This window comes from Bison bison, unplaced genomic scaffold (assembly GCF_000754665.1).
Source record: "Bison bison bison isolate TAMUID 2011002044 unplaced genomic scaffold, Bison_UMD1.0 scf7180017864289, whole genome shotgun sequence".
Classification (NCBI taxonomy): Eukaryota; Metazoa; Chordata; class Mammalia; order Artiodactyla; family Bovidae; genus Bison; species Bison bison.
In genome coordinates this window covers 5354896-5371963 of record NW_011494861.1, presented here as the reverse complement: position 1 = coordinate 5371963, position 17068 = coordinate 5354896, and the positions used below count along the sequence as shown (strand labels likewise).

Sequence of the window (17068 nt, the reverse complement as noted above, 5' to 3'; positions counted from 1 at the left end):
GTAAAAATTGGTGGCTCAGGGGCAAAGAATCCATTTGCCAAGCAGAGATGTGGGTTTGATCCCTGGATCATGAAGATCCTCTGGAGGAGGAAATGGTGACCTGTATTCTTGCCCAGGAAATCCCATGGACAGAGGAGCTTGGCAGGCTACAGTCCATGGGGTCGCAAGGGTCAGACACAATTTAGTGTGACTAAACCACCACCACTAAAAATTAAAAGCAATCAAAATATTCTTTCGTAAGCAAATGGATAACCAAATTGTGGCACATCCGTGCAATAGAATATTATTTAGTGATAAAAAGAAATGAGCTTTCAAGCCACAGAAAGGTATGGTGAAGCCTCAAATACATATTACTAAGTGAAAGAAACCAGTCTGAAAAAGCTATATACCTCCTGTATGATTCCAACTACATGACTTTCTGGAAAAACAAAACTAGGGAGATGGTGGAAAGATAAGGGTTGCCAGGGGTTATAGGGAAGGGAGAGGATATGAATAGGTGGAGCCAGGGGATTTGTACAGCAGTGAAATTTTTCAGCATGATACTTCGATGGTGAACACATAATATTATGTGTTTATCAAAACCCTTAGAGCACAGCACAGAGAGTGAGCCCTAACATAAACTATAAGCTTTAATTAACAATCCTGTATCAATACTTCCTTATCAACTGTACCAAGTGTACCATGAATGAAAGATGTTAGTAATACGGGAAACTGTATATAAGGCGAGGAAGGGGAGATATGGTAATTCTCTGTACTTTCTGTACAGCTTTTCTATAAATCTAAACAATTGCTTGAATGAATGAATTAACAAAGAATTAGTACCTCAGTGAAACCCAAAATCATTCAAATAAGAGTCAAGTGACAGGTAAAATTACAATGAAGGACTCAGGGTAAGAAAAACTACTGAACTGAACACTGACCTTTACTCTGAATTCTCCAACAAGAAAAGGATGGATTGCACAGCGTGTTGTCTGCAAAGAGGAAATGGACCAGTTTGTCAGCTGAGACAGATAGACTCAGAGATGAATTTATTCTTAAGAGACAAACACCATAATGGGGGATGACCTTGATTGGACTTTCAGAGAAATTTTTGAATTTATTTTTAATTGAAAGATAATTGCTTTACAGTGTCGTGTTGCCATACAACAATGTGAATCAGCCATAAATATACACATGTCCCCTCCCTCCTGAACCTCCCTCCCACCTCTACCCCCATCCCACCCCTCTAGGTCATCACAGAGCAGCAGGTTGAGCTCCCTGTGCTATACAGCAGCTTCCCACCAGCTATCTGTTCCATACACGGTAGTGATATGTTTCTATGATACTCTCCAAATTCATCCCCCCCCCTCCTTCCCCTGCTGTGTCCACAAGCCTGTTCTCTATGTCTGCATCTCTATCCCAGCCTTGCAGATAGGTTAATCAGGTAGAGGGTATAAAGAAAAGGGAACTCTCTTGCACTGTTGGTGGGAATGTAAATTGATACAGCCACTATAGAGAACAATATGGAGATATCTTTAAAAAATTGGAATAAAACTACTATCAGTTCAGTTCAGTTCAGTCACTCAGTGATGTTTGACTCTTTGCGATCCCATGGACTACAGCACACCAGGCCTCCCTGTCCATCACCAACTCCCGGAGTTTACTCAAACTCATGTCCATCGAGTCAGTGATGTCATCCAACCATCTCATCCTGTTTTCCCCTTCTTCTCCTGCCTTCAATCTTTCCCAGCCTCAGGGTCTTTTCCAATGAGTCACTTCTTCACATCAGGTGGCCAAAGTATTGGAGTTTCAGCTTCAGCATCAGTTCTTCCAATGAATATTTAGGACTGATTTCCTTTAGGATTGACTGGTTGGATCTCCTTGCAGTCCAAGGGACTCTCAAGAGTCTTCTCCAACACAACAGTTCAATTCTTTGGCACTCAGCTTTCTTTATAGTCCAACTCTCACATCCATACATGACTACTGGAAAAACCACCGCTTTGACTACACGGACCTTTGTTGGCAAAGTAATGTTTCTGCTTTTTAATATGCTGTCCAGGTTTGTCAGAGCTCTTCTTCCAAGGAGCAGGTACCTTTTAATTTCATGGCTGCAGTCACCATCTGCAGTAGTTTTGGAGCGCCAGAAAATAAAGTCTCTCACTGTTTCCATTGTTTCACCATCTATTTGCCATGCAGTGATGGGACTGGATGCCATGATCTTAATTTTTTGAATGTTGAATTTTAAGCCAGGTTTTTCACTCTTCTCTTTCACTTACATCAAAAGGCCCTTCGGTTCCTCTTTGCTTTCTGCCATAAGGGTGGTATCATCTGCATATCTGAGGTTATTGATATTTTCTCCCTGCACTTGCAATCCCACTACTGGGCATATACCCTGAGAAAAACATTATTGACAAAGACACATGTACCCCAGTGTTCACTGTAGCACTATTTACAATAGCCAGAAAATGGAAGCAACCTAGATGTCCATCGAGAGATGAATGGATGAAGAAATTGTGATACATACATACAAAGGAATATTACTAGACATTTTATACCAACCCCCTGATTTAAAAAAAAATCCAAGAGTGTCTGATGTCACATATTAGTTAAAGGCAGATTTGTGAGACCAAGTGGAGAAGAGAACAGAAACATTCTTCTGCTGGGTGAATGTTTACTATGATCCAATCTTATGAATACCCATTTGCCCTCAGCTTCTAAGCTGAGTCAAGGCTGAGCCATACGGTTTTGTATGCACACACATTTCCTTATCTGCTCAATTGTTTTTTTAAAGGGCTGCTTTAAAAATCAACACACGAGCAGTATTCTTGCTATGATAGATTTAGTCTTTTAGTCCCCTTGCTCCTTTACTTGCTTCTGCAAAGGAAATCACAATACCACAGAGGTTAGAACGGAAGGGACTTGGCTCATCAAGGACCTCCCTGCCCCCCACTATTACAAATGAAGGAACTCAGACAGGTATAAATGGTTTGCTCATTGGCACAGGGCTAGTTACCAGCAGAGCTGGTTCCAGGATCCAGATTGATATCAGTTAAGTGATATGCCTGACCCTTCCACTCACAGGAAATTACTGCTCTGGGTCGGGCCGGATTCTAGGGCATTCATCATGATGTGGGCGGGGACACCACCCAGAAGGAGGAGAGCACGTGACTGCCTGCAAACATGCTGCCTGATTGCCATCCACACCGCCCACCATCCTACTCCAGCCAGCTGCCCCCTCCAAGACATGAGCTATTTGGGCTGCGGGGTTTTGAGCAGCCACATAGAAAACCCCATTTCACCAGACGGCGGCAGACCTAGGAGTGGTGAGATGGGTGTCAGCTTATAGTTGTGAACAGGGCTGGGAAACTCTGATCTCCTGACCCTCTTAACACCCTGCACCCCTAAGCCAAAACGACTTTCTACTATTCAGCCTGAAAGGAAAATCTTGTCACATATCCTGCTGGCCTCATGCCGTGAGTGTGGACAGGGAGGAGCCACAACTCTGTCAGCAGAACCCCAGCTGCTGTGACTTGGATCTTTGCCACCGGTGGCCTGTGCTGATGGCCCTGGTGGGTGTGTTTATTTTGCCTGGCTGGGGAGAAACCCGACTGGAGGCACTTCCGGGTTGATGCTGGCTTCAAACCTTTTTTTTTTTTTTTTTGGTAACTAAGAAGTGGTAAAGATAAAGTTAAGTGAATCTTCAGGTTAATGAATTAAGCCCGATAAAGAATGCCGATTCTCTATCACTGAGTTTCCTGCTATTGTAATATACAAAGACAGCAGATTCTGTTGTGGATGGTGGCTCTGGGGTAAACAAAGCCTGGGATTTTTTCCATCCCTGAGGACAAAGAACTTTTCAGGAGCATCTCTGGCCTCTGGGGAGCTGAACTGCTGAGCTGCCAGGATTGATGGATGAGTGGCATTTCTCTGCCCACTGACCCCATGGACTCTGTGCAGGAATTATTATTGGAGCTGCTGGCTCTATCTTAGGATGGACAGCCCAGGGAAAGCAGGCCGTACATAAATACAAATGTCATTTTGTGAAGACAAAATCCACACTACATGTGAAATAATTCTATGGTCAGAAGTGAGAACTATAAACTTCATTTTTATCCAGGAAATAAAGCTGGATGTGATTATGTTTTGCTCTTTGAGATGTCCCATTTATTTTTCTTTTTAAATTTTTTGAGTTCTCTATTTTTTTTTAAATTTTTTATTGAGGTGTAGTTGATTTATAATGTTATATTAATTTTGTGTATACAGCAAAATGAATCTGTTATACTATATATGCATGCATGCCTGCTTAGTCGCTCAGTCGTGTCTGACTTTTTGGAGTCCTATGAACTGTAGCCTGCCAGGCTCCTCTGTCCATGAAATTCTCCAGGCAAGAATACTGGAGTGGGTTGCCATGCCCTTCTCCAGGGGAATCTTCCTGACCCAGGGATCAAATCCTGTCTCTTATGTCTTCTGCATTGGCAGGTGGGTTTTTTACCACTGGCGCTACCTGGGAAGCCCTATACTATATATATATATATCCGCTCTTTGTTATACTCTTTTCCCATATAGGTCATTACGTAGTATTGAGTAGAACTCCCTGTGCTATACAGTAGGTCCTTATTAGTTATCTGTTTTATGTTATGGCACCCCACTCCAGTACTCTTGCCTGGAAAATCCCATGGACGGAGGAGCCTGGTAGGCTGCAGTCCATGGGATCGCGAAGAGTTAGACATGACTGAGCGACTTCACTTTCACTTTTCACTTTGATGCATTGGAGAGGGAAATAGCAACCCACTCCAGTATTCTTGCCTGGAGAATCCCAGGGATAGGGGAGCCTGGTGGGCTGCCGTCTATGGGGTCGCACAGAGTCGGACACGACTGAAGTGACTTAGCATCAGCAGCAGCAGTGTGTATGTGTCAATCCCAATCTCGAAATTTATCCCTCCCCTCCTACTCCCAACTGCCCCATAACCATAAGTTTATTTTCTCCATGTGTAGCTCTATTTTTGTTTTGTAGATAAGTTCATTTGTAACCTTTTTTTAGATTTCAAATATGAGTGATATCATGTGATACTTGTCTTTTTCTGTCTGACTTACTTAGTATGATAATCTCTGGGTCCATCCATGGTGCTGTAAATGACATTATTTCATTATTTTTTATGGATGAATAATATTCCATTGCATACATGTACCACATCTTCTGTATCCATTTCTCTATGGACATTTAGGTTGCTTCCATGTCCTGGCTATTGTAAATAGTGCTGCAGTGAATACTGGGGTGCATGATTCTTTTCAAATTATTATTTTCTCTGAATAAATGCCCAGGTGTGGGATTGCTAGGTCATATGGTAGCTCTATTTTTAGTTTTTTAAGGAACCTCCATACTGTTCTCTGCAGAGGGTGCACCAATTTACATTCCCACCAAAGTGGGAGGGCTCCTCTTTCTCTACATTCTCTCCAGCATTTGTAGATTTTTTGAGGATGGCCATTCTGACCAGTGTGAGGTGAGGCCTCATTCAAGTTTTGATTTGCATTTCTCTAATAATTAGTGATGCTGAGCATCTTTTCATATGCTTTTTAACTATCTGTATGTCTTCTTTGGAAAAATGTCTGTTTAGATTTTCCACCAGGGCTTGACAGAAGAAAATGGTTTCAGCCTCCACCTGCCTTTCTAGGAGTATGGTTGGTGGAGCAGGAGGGAAGGGACAGAGGAGGCCCCTGGAGTGCGTTTGCAGTGTGGGCTGGTCTTTCAAGGGCCAGACAGCCTCTCCAAGCTCCTCCTCCCAGTCACCTGCCTACATCCTGTGGCCTTCAGAGCAGCTGCCTTTCCTGGTCTTCCCCTTGGCTAGCCTGACTGACCTCGGTCCTTTATGCCCTGGCCTTCAGCCTCTACAATTGATACACATTTATTTTGCTGTATGATGGAGGACTCTTATCTGGAGATTGAGTTCATTCTGGTGGAGGGAAGTTCCTTCTGTTATCCCTAAGTCAATGATGCTCTTCTGTAAGTCTCAGACTTTTCTCATATTAACAGAACAGTACCACATCCCCTCACCTGTCTCCCAAGACCCCTATATGTGGGTCAAGAAACAGTTAGAACCAGACATGGAACAACAGACTGGTTCATAACGGGGAAAGGAGTATGACAAGGCTGTATATCATCACCCTGCTTATTTACCTTATTTTCAGAGTACACCATATGTAATGCAGGGCCTGATGAATCACAAGCTGGAATCCAGATTGCCAGGAGAAATATCAACAACCTCAGATATGCAGATGACATTACCCTGACAGTAGAAAGTGAAAAGAAACTAAAGAGCCTCTTGATGAAGATGAAAGAGGAGAGTGAATAACCTGGTTTAAAACTCAACATTCAAAAAACTAAGATCATGTCATCTGGTCCCATCCCTTCATGGAACATAGACAGGAAAAAAGTGGAAACAGTGACAGATTTTCTTTTCTTGGGCTCCAAAATCACTGCAGATGGTGACTGCAGCCATAACATTAAAAGACACTTGCTCCTTGGAAGGAAAGCTATGACAAACCTAGACAGTCTATTAAAAGGCAAAGACATTACTTTGCCAACAAAGATACATTTACTCAAAGCTGTGGTTTTCCAGTAGTCATAAAGAAGGTTGAGCACCGAAGAATTGATGCTTTCGAATTGTGGTGCCAGAGAAGACTCTTGAGAGTCCCTTGGAGATCAAACCAGTCTATCTTCTAGGAAATCAACTCTGAATATTCACTGGAAGGACTGATGATAAGGCTGAAGCTCTAATACTTTGACCACCAGACATGAAGAACTGACTCACTGGAAAAGACCCTGATGCTGGGAAAGACTGAAAGCAAAAGGAGAAAAGGAAGACCAAGGATGACATGGTTAGATAGCATCACCAACTCAATGGACATGAATTTGAGCAAACTCTGGGAGGTAATGAAGGATAGGGGGGCTGGCATGCTGTAGTCTACCGGGTCGCAAAGAGTCAGACATGACTTAATGAACTGAACAACAACAGCAATCCGCTTGGATGACCGGGATAGGTTTCTCTGTTAGGAAGGGAGGTGCAGACTGATTAACACAAATATTCAGTATACTCAGTGTGGCGCAATGGGAAATAGATAAATGGTTTTTGTCTTCGTACTTGGAATACAGCTTCTAAAACCCTTGGCATCTCTGGAATGATGACTCTTTTGAATGAGATGACCCTTGGCTGGAAGCCCTCAGGTTGGGGGCTGGTTGTCAGCATGATCAAGACATGATTAGACAGTTAAACTTTCAGCAGCACCCACGAACTCTCAAGCGTACACATGCACTCACCAGCTTCTAGCAAGGAAAGAGGGACTGGAGATTGAGTTAGTCACCAATGGCCAAAGATTTCATAAGTCATCCGTTTGTACTGAAACCACCATAAAACCCTTCAATGATAGAGTTTGGGAGCCTCAGGGTGGGTGAACACGTCCAGGTTCTGAGAGGGTGGTACTCCCAGAAAGGGCACAGAAGCTCCCCATCTTTCCAACAGGCTTTGTCTTGTGTATGTGTCTCTTCCATCTGGCTATCCCTGAGCTGCATCTTTTATCATAAAAACAGTAATAATAAGTAAAGTTCTTTCCTCAGCTCTTTGAGGACTTCCCAGATGGCACAGTGGTAAAGAATCTGCCTGCCAATACAGGAGCCACAGGAGATGCTGGTTCGATCCCTGGGTTAGAAAGATACCTGGAGGAGGAAATGACAACCCATTCCAGTATTCTTGCTAGGGTAATCCCATGGGACTGATGCTTTTGAACTGTGGTGTTGGAGAAGACTCTTGAGAGTCCCTTGGACTGCAAGGAGATCAAATCAGTTAATCTTAAAGGAAATCAGCCCTGAATATTCATTGGAAGGACTGATGTTGAAGCTCTGATATTTTGGCCACCTGATGTAAAGAACTGACCCACTGGAAAAGACCCTGATGCTGGGCAAGATTGAAGGCAGGAGAAGAAGGAGATGACAGAGGATGAGATGGCTGGATGGCATGACCAACCCATTGGACATGAGTTTGAGCAAACTCTGGGAGTTGGTGATTGACAGGGAAGCCTGGCCTGCTGCAGTCCATGGGGTTGCAAAGAGTTGGACACGACAGAGCAACTGAACTGAACTGAATCCCAGGGACAGAGGAGCCTTGTGGGCTACAGTCCATGGGGTCACAAATAGTTGGACACAACTGAGCACGCACAATTCTTTGAGGTATTCTAGCAAATTGTCAGGAGAAGGCAATGGTGACCCACTCCAGTACTCCAGACCCAACTGAGGGACTTCCCTTTGACTTTTCATTTTCATGTATTGAAGAAGGAAATGGCAACCAATTCCAGTGTTCTCGCCTGGAGAATCCCAGGGATGGATGGGCCTGGTGGGCTGTCGTCTATGCAGTCGCACAGAGTCAACACGACTGAAGTGACTTGGCAGCAGCAGCAGCAAATTGTCAAACCTGAGAAGGGTTTGGATAAATCATAGGGGAACCCCTGGCTTATCTGCTCATCTGTCAGAAGGATGAGTGGCCTGGGGACATGAGATTGGCAACCGGAGTGAGGATAGTCCTGTGGGACCAAGACCTTAACTGTGGGCCTGACAGGTAAGGTCAGAATTGAACTGAACTCTTGGACACCCAGTTGGTGTTGGTGCAGGAGAAAACCCACACATTTGATGTCAGAGGTGGTGAGAATAAAGATAGTTCACTTGGCAACTATATTCTGGTGTATGTATATATTTAATACAAAGAAATTATAAGTATTACTTATAAGAAATTTATATTTATTCTGGTTTAGTCACTGAAATTTATTTATTTCCAGTCCCATCACTTCATGGCAAATAGATGGGGAAACAATGGAAAGAGTGACAGACTTTATTTTCTTAGGCTCCAAAATCACTGCAAATAGTGACTAGAGCCATGAAATTAAAAGACGCTTGTTCCCTGAAAGAAAAACTATGACAAACCTAGACAGTATATTAAAGAGCAGAGATATTATTTTGCCAACAAAGATCCATCTAGTCAAAGCTATGGTTTTTCCAGTAGTCATGTATGGATGTGAGAGCTGGACCATAAAGAAAGCTGAGTGCCGAAGAATTGATGCTTTTCAACTGTGGTGTTGGAGAAGACTCTTGAGAGTCCCTTGGACAGCAAGAAGATTCAACCACTCAATCCTAAAGGAAATCAACCCTGAATATTCACTGGAAGGACTGATGTTGAAGCTGAAGCTCCAATACTTTGGCCACCTGATGCAAAGAGCAAACTCATTTAAAAAGATCTGGATGCTTGGAAAGATTAAAGGCAGTAGAAGAAGGAGACGACAGAGGATAAGACTGTTGATGGCATCACTGACTCAATGGACATGAGTTTGAACAAGTTCCAGGAGATGGTGAAAGACAGGGAAGCCTGACATGCTACAGTCCGTGGGTTCACGAAGAGTCGGACATGACTAAGCAATTGAACAATTTATTTTATGTAAGTTATATTAACATGCATCAATCTAGAAAACTAGTTTCTTTTCTTTTTAGAATTTTATAGTTTTAAATTAATTTATTTATTTATTTTAGATGGGCTCTGGGCCAGCCTGACATAGACCCACACACCCAGTGTGACTGGGCAGGAAGAGAGGGGTGGTCCCTCAGCCTGAGAAAGGCACAGAAGTGACTTCGAGGACTGGTAGGCAAGAGGAAACCTCACATTTGGTCAGTGAGAACAAAGAGCATACCATTTGACAACCGGAGGCCCCAACAGATTGTAGGCATCAATTACAGGGCCACAGGATTGGAGGGCAGAGCCCAAGACCTGGTGGACAAGTGACTCTCAGGAGCAGCCAGGGCAGAGGGCCATGGACCAGTTGTGCCATCCTTCTGTGACACTCAGATACTGTGTAAACCTCCCCTGAATCCTGGTCCCACCCAGGATAAGGAAAGAAGATGGGATGGAGTGGGAAGCACCTCAAGTTGACCAGTCCAATACCACCGTCTTCAGGCAGAATCCCTTCTCCAGGAAACCTCAGTGTTGGCTCTCAAGGCCTCTGACTGGTTGGGTGGGGCCCAATCGCATCATCAGGGATCCTCTCATTTCCTCAAATTCAGTGATGGCAGACATTGACCACATCTACAGGATACTTTCAAGGTAACACCCCAGTTGGTGTTTGATTAGATACCTGGACTGGACAGCCTGCTCAGGCTGACACAATCACTCAGGCTCTTTTTGCATATCCAAGTTTGTGATTCTGTTTGAATTCACACTTGAGACAAATATAATGTATAATCACATGTCCTGATGCTTTTAGTGGGGCACACTGTGACTCTTGGGTGAGGCAAACCCCCACTCTGTCCACTCCCACTTTTGGGGGGGCCTGGCTCCCCATTTTCTCCTGTCAGGCAGGAGAAGGGGCAGCAGCTTCACGTGTGCCCTCCTTCCCCAGATGCAGAAAGGTTCTATTTTGTTGCAGTTGCTGTTATTTAGTCGCTCAGTCATGTCCGACTCTTTGCAACCCCATGGACTAAAGCCCAACAGGCTCCTTTGTCCATGGAATTTTCCAGGCAAGAATACTGGAATGGGTTCCCATTTTCCTCTCCAGGGAAGAGAGAAATATAATTCACAAACCGTAGAATTCACACTTTTAAAATATATAATTCAGTGGCTTGTAGTATATTTACAGAGCTGTGCAAATATCATTACAATCTAATTTGAGAGCAGTTTCATCACCCCCTGAAGAAACTGCCCCCATTAGCAGTCATTCCTTGTCTCTCCCTGACTCCTCCAGCCCAAGGCAACAATTAATCTTTCTGTCTCTGTGGATTTGCCTGTTCTGGACGTTTAGTATAAATGCTCAGTCACTCGATTGTGTCTGACTCTGCAACACTTTGAACTGTAGCCTGCCAGGCTCCTCTGTTCATGGGATTTTTCAGGCAAGAATGCTGCAGTGGGTTACCACTTCCTCTTCTAGGGGATCTTCCCGACCCAGGGATCAAACCCATGTCTCCTGTGTCTCAGGCATTGCAGGCAGATTCTTTACTGCTGAGCCATCGGGGAAGCCCTTTGTGTAAACAGAATCATCCAATAGGTGGTTTCCTGTATCTGCTTCTTTAACGTCACAGGATGTTTTCCAAGTTCATCCACATTGTAGCCTGTATCCAAACTCCATTTCTTCTTCTGGCTAAATATATTCCATTGTACAGACACAGCGCACATTCTTCATCTGTTCACCAGTCGATGGACATTTGGATTGTTTCTGCCTTCTGTCTGATTGGAATAACGCTGCTGTGAACATTTACATGCCAGCGTTTGTGAGGACATATGTTTTCATTTCTCTCGGGTGTCCTCCTCGGAGTGGAACCACACGGTCATATGGTAACTCTATATTTAACCTCTTCAGGAAGCGCCTGACTGTTTTCCGCCGCAGTGGCTCCATTTTTACCTCCCCACCAGCAGGGTACAGGCTCCAGTTACTCCACATCCCCACCAGCCTGGGTTTTTCCATCTTTTTGATGATAGCCATCCTGTGGGTGTGCCTTAGCTTGTTTGTGTTTTTGTATGGCCTATAAGCTAAGAATAGTTTTTCTATTTTTAAAGGGTTATAACACACACAGAGAGGAAGAAAATGTGACAGAGATGGTATGTGACCCCCAAAGCCTTAATTAAACATTTACTGTCTGCCCCTGTCTCCTTGACCATCCTTGCAGACTTCTCACCTGCAGGAAAAAAATGCTAACAAAACTACATGTTTCTGCTCAGCGGTCTCCCACATGTGAATGCTGGCATTTTCCTTTTATACCTGAGAGATGCCTTCTCTCCTTCCTTTTTTAAAATATGTACATTTTATTTTTTTAATTAAAACTTTTTAAAATTGTATTTATTTTTAGTTGCACTGGGTCTTCATCACGGCACACAGGCTTAGTTCCCCCACAGCATGTGGGATCTTAGTTCTCCAACCAGGAATCAAACCCATATCCCCTGCATTGGAAAGTGGCTTCTTAACCACTAGGCCACCAGGGAAATCCCTCTTCTTCCTTAAGACCTGAGGACAATCTCATTTTCTTTGGGAAAGTTTCCGGGTTGTCTTCACACTCCCGTTTGCCTTTCCGTGTATTTGGCAAACACCTCCTCTGGCAGGATGCTGACCCTCAGTACACTGTTTATGTTTTTTTACCATCTGAGACCCTTGAGGGCAGAGGTCAGGGTTGGTGTGTTGATTCTCATCTTTCTTTCCAAGCTGAGTGCTGAGCACAGCATTTGCTTATTGAAGGAGGGAAGGCACGGAAGGACAAGATGAAACCCTTGTCCTCAGAAAGCAGAATGCTCATGGGGTAACGCACCTTGCACAGAAGACTGTGACAAGCTGCCAAGGCATTCGTGCCTCCTGCAGTGTTTTTTTAATTGAGGTTTTAAAAATTATTATTATTATCAAAATTTTCTTATTTTTTGGCCATACTGCACAGCATGTGGGATCTTAGTTCCCCAACCAGGGATCAGACTAGTGCCCCTTGCATTGGAAGTGCAGAGTCTTAACCACTGGACCACAGGGGAAGTCCCAGCAGTATTTGCTGACTGCCTCCTTGCGCCAGGCCCCATGCAGGCAGCAGCGGTACAACTGTAGAAGGGAAAGAAGCTTGTGTCCCCGTGGAACTGAACGTGCCGGTTGCAGCCTCTGTCACGTGGACACATGGCCTCGGCTGGCAGGTAGTCTCCCCTCCCTCCAGCCAGGGGTCTCCAGGTGCTGGCTAAGCAGGTACCACCCATAACGATCCAGTTCTGGGGAAGTCACTACAGTTCTTTACCTGAACCTCGGGTTTCCTCTTTCTAGGCTCTTGATGGGCTGGCACCTCCCTCTTTGTGGCTCGGGAGGCTGTTTGACTCAATGAAACATGAGCAGAGGCAACGTGTGTCATTAGTGGGTAGGGGGACCTTGAAGGACCAGTGAACACTGTCCTGTTTCCTTCAGCGTCCTGCACTGACCATGGGAGCACACGGCCAGTAGAACCTCCTTCTGCCTAGATGACTCTGCAGATCAGAATTTTTCAGACCATGCTGGACATGTCTCATAGGACTTGGAGGTCGCACAGGACTATGGCCTGACCTAGCCTCTCCTATTTGACACAAACCCCACGACCGTGGGAGTTCCCCCACGGGAGGGTCTGGAGTGGCCCAGGTCATACAGGATGAGTGGGGCAGGGGCGGGCAGAGGGTCAGAGAGGACCAGAGGAAGGATGTGCTGCCCCTGGAAGGTTTCAGCTGAGATTGCTGCTCACAAAGACTCTGTTCCCCCTTCGCCACCAACACCTTGTTTTCCAACCAGGATTAGAACCACTTTGCCAATGTCCCTCCCTTGGAAGAGATTCCATTAGTGCACAGTTTATACTTCGTGGGTGAATACACATAGATCCTTCCTTCTGCATCTTATTTTACTTCAGAGCAGATGCATCAGTAAAATATTTCTGCTCTCTTTGGCTCACAAAGTTATCCCATTCTGGCATGCAGGTCAAAGGAGAGATGAAACAGCAGGAGTGTTTGCAGCCAGCGTACAAGAGTCAGGACCTCCCTTACGGAACCGTGCTCTGGTCCAAAGCACCATCCATGAGTCTGGGTGATGGTGGCATATGGTCTGTTTTATTTCTAAAATCAAGGACTCACTGATGAAGCTGGGCTGGAATTCTTTTTTTTTTTTTTGATTGGAGGATAATTGCTTTACAATGCTGTGTTGGTTTCTGCCGTACAACAATGTGAGTTACTCATAAGTATATATATGTTCCCTCCCTCTTGAGCCTCCCTCCCACCTCTCTAGGTTGTCACAGAGCACTGGGTTAAGCTCCCTGTGTTATACAGCAGCTTTCCACCAGCTATTTATTTTACATATAGTAATGTATATGTTTCAATGCTACTCTCTCAATTTGTCCCACCTTCTTCTTGTCTCACTATGTCCACAAGTCTGTTTTCTAACTTCTGCATTTCTATTGCTGTCCTGCAAATAGGTTCATCAGCACCATTTTTTTCTAGATTCCATATATATGTGCTGTTGTTGCTGGTTAGTCACTAAGACATGTCCAACTCTTTGCGACCCCAGGGACAGCAGCACTCCAGGCTTCCCTGTCCTTCACTGTCTCTCAGATCTTGCCCAAGATCATGTCCAGTCAGTCAGTGATGCCTCCCAACCATCTCATCCTCTGTCTCCCCCTTCTCCTCCTGCCCTCAATCTTTCCCAGCATCAGGGTCTTTTCCAATGAGTCGACTCTTCACATCAGGTGGTCAAAGCATTGGAGCTTCAGCTTCAGCGTGATAGGGGATATGAATATGTGCATTAATACATCATATTTGTTTTTCTCTTCCTGACTTACTTAACTCTGTATAACAGGCTCTCAGTTCATCCACCTTGCCACAACTGACTGAGATTCGGGCTGAAATTCTTAACTGAAGTTTGAAAAGCATTCCGTGTTTGCTTTCTGGTTGCAGGTCATACACCACTGTCTTCTGTCACTTTCATGAGTCTTGTTATTTAGAAATAATGACATGAATGATTTTAGTGCTGGGAAGCGTTAATTTACCAAAACAGTGTCCGCATGCAAGTGTTGATGGGATTTCAGGAAAACACCATCACAGCATCACTCCCTGCTCATCCAGGAAAACTACCATCACTCCTTTTCTCACAGGCTGCAGGATCTATCAGAGAAGCATCCAGTGAGGGTCCCCAGCAAGTTGCCCGCTGCCAGAGCCAGATTGTTTTTCTTTAGTGACAAGGGAGGGGAGGAACAATGGTGCCCTTTACTCACCAGTGACTAAATAACAACCTTCTGGGCCAAGAAGCCCAGGTGCAGGTGTTTTCTCTGCAGGGAGTGTGCTAGCTGAGTTTTATGGGCTGCAAACTCCTATCAGAAGTTGATAAGAGAACTTCTGGGCCATTGGTTCTCCGCTGATTGGACATGAATTTCCTAAGCCCCAAGTGTGAAACAGCTGAGGATGAATCATCCCCATGAGCCACGTTCTGCATAAAAAAATCTATCTATTGCCAACAAAGGTCCATCTAGTCAAAGCTATGGTTTCCCCAGTGGTCATGTATGGATGTGAGAGTTGGACTATAAAGCTGAACATCGAAGAATTGATGCTTTTGAACTGTGGTGTTGGAGAAGACTCTTCTGAGTCCCTTGGACTGCAAGGAGATCAAACCAGTCAATCATAAGGAAATCAACTCTGAGTATTCATTGGAAGGACTGATGCTGAAGCTGAAGCTCCAATACTTTGGCCACATGATGCGACGAACTGACTCATTGGAAAAGACCCTGATGCTGGGAAAGATTGAAGGCAGGAGAAGAAGAGAACGACAGAGGATGAGATGGTTGGATGGCATCACCAACTCAATGGCCATGAATTTGAGCAAACTCTGGGAGATAGTGGAGGACAGGGAAGCCTGATATTCTGCAGTTCATGGGGTCAAAAAGAGTCAGACATGACTTGTTGACTGAATAGCAACAGCAACTGGTATAAACGCACACACACACACACACACACACACACGCATGCACACCTTTAACCTGGTAATCAGGGCCCCCGAGGAAGTGGTGAAATCAGACAGAGTGTGTGCCACCCCCTATCCCAACTCAAGTTACAATCAGAAAGTGAGATCTGATAGAAGGGAGGAAAGAGGGAAGCCCCAAGGGATTCATCAGAAGGAACCAACATGTGGAGGGGATACGATAGGAATCGTCAACAGATGTGTAGCTGTGATTCTGTGTGTGTACATCCCAGGAGTTAAGTGCCAGGGGCGTGAGCCACCTCCAGGTGCCCTCTCCACAGCCTCCCTGCTGCTCCTGTCATCTGGGCCCTTCAGAGGTGCCCCTCTTACAGGACAAGCTCCCTTACCGGGGTGGTGGGTCTCCTGGTTACACAATCTCACACAGCCATGGCTTTTCAGAGTTAGGATACAAAGGTGCGTGTCTGAGAGCAGAGATCCCAATGCTTTGGAGCTGCCAAAGTTCTGAATGTTTTATAAGTCATACTTCACGGCCATTCATCTTCTGTCCCAGGAACACCAAGTTCTTCGAGGTCGGTGTCTGAGCCTCACTCCTCAGGGGGCTCCCCATGTACCCACAAACCACACGTTTAACATTCTCTGACTCTGTGTCTCTGTCTCTCTCTTTGTCTGTCTGTCTCTCTGACAGAACTGCCATCAGCTGATCAGAGTCTGTGCCTCCATTCCTTTTTCTTTTTGAGGGCCAGTCTTCATGGAAAGAAATAAAATTTAAAGCTCTTTAAAATACCTGGGATACCACCCTCTTCAGGGACTTGATATAATTACTGTGTGTGATGAGTTAGCAGGAATGTAACAGGTGAAGTTGAGTAGGTGGCGGCACTCGCTGGTAAGTTCAGAGGGGCTCTCCAGCTTCAGGCTCTGCTACCCCAGCGCGAGGTGTGGGGGTCCTGGCTGATTCCTCTGCAACCTCTGAGCTGTAGGCAGGTGGTACTGCCTTCAAATGCCTCCTGTGGGCCTTCCCACCTCATGTCTGAGCTGTCTCCACCTTACCTGGTCTCCACTGGCCCCTTCCAGAAGTCAGGATAGAATACTGCAGTGGAAGTGGGGGGATCAGGTTCTGTGAGCAGTAACACCAATGGGGTCAGTAGGTAGTCTTAAAATGGGTGAGAGAAAGAGAGGGAGGGAGGGGCAAGTGAAGAGGAAGAGCAAGGGAAGGAGAGGAAGAAAAGAAAGGAAGGGAGGGAAAAAGGAAGAGAGGGTGTGAGGAAGAGAGAAAGAGAGAGGTAGGGAGGGAAGGAGGGGGAAGAAAGAAAAAGAGAAAGAAGGAAAGGAAGGAAGGAAGGAAGGGTCTGGCACTCTTCCCAGGCATTTCACCCACAAACTGGTTTAGGCCAGTGGGACGAGGTGTTCTACAGAGCAAAGATCATGTGATCACACAGTGTGAACAAACAGATGGTGTATCATTAACAAAATGCAAGGCTGCGTTTCACCATCTCTGCAGGGTGTCAGTGACCCAGGCAATTTAATTAAAAACATAAAAAAATAAAATAAAAAGTAACAAAGGCCAAAGTTTCATCCTGTTCAGACTCAACCTTGCCAACCACGTGGAGTGGCTGGC

At 45.1% G+C, this 17068-nt stretch overlaps 1 long non-coding RNA gene across 1 annotated transcript in view; it reads right to left on the bottom strand.

Annotated features, from left to right (window-relative positions):
* LOC104995879 overlaps positions 1 to 16685 on the bottom strand; it is a 41241-nt gene extending 24556 nt beyond the window's left edge. The window contains exons 1-2 of the long non-coding RNA XR_826113.1: positions 16501 to 16685; positions 921 to 971 (exon numbers count right to left, since the gene is read on the bottom strand). This is a non-coding gene — a long non-coding RNA (uncharacterized LOC104995879). The remainder of the gene's footprint in view (positions 1 to 920; positions 972 to 16500) is intronic.
* Between the last annotated feature and the right edge of the window lie 383 nt (positions 16686 to 17068).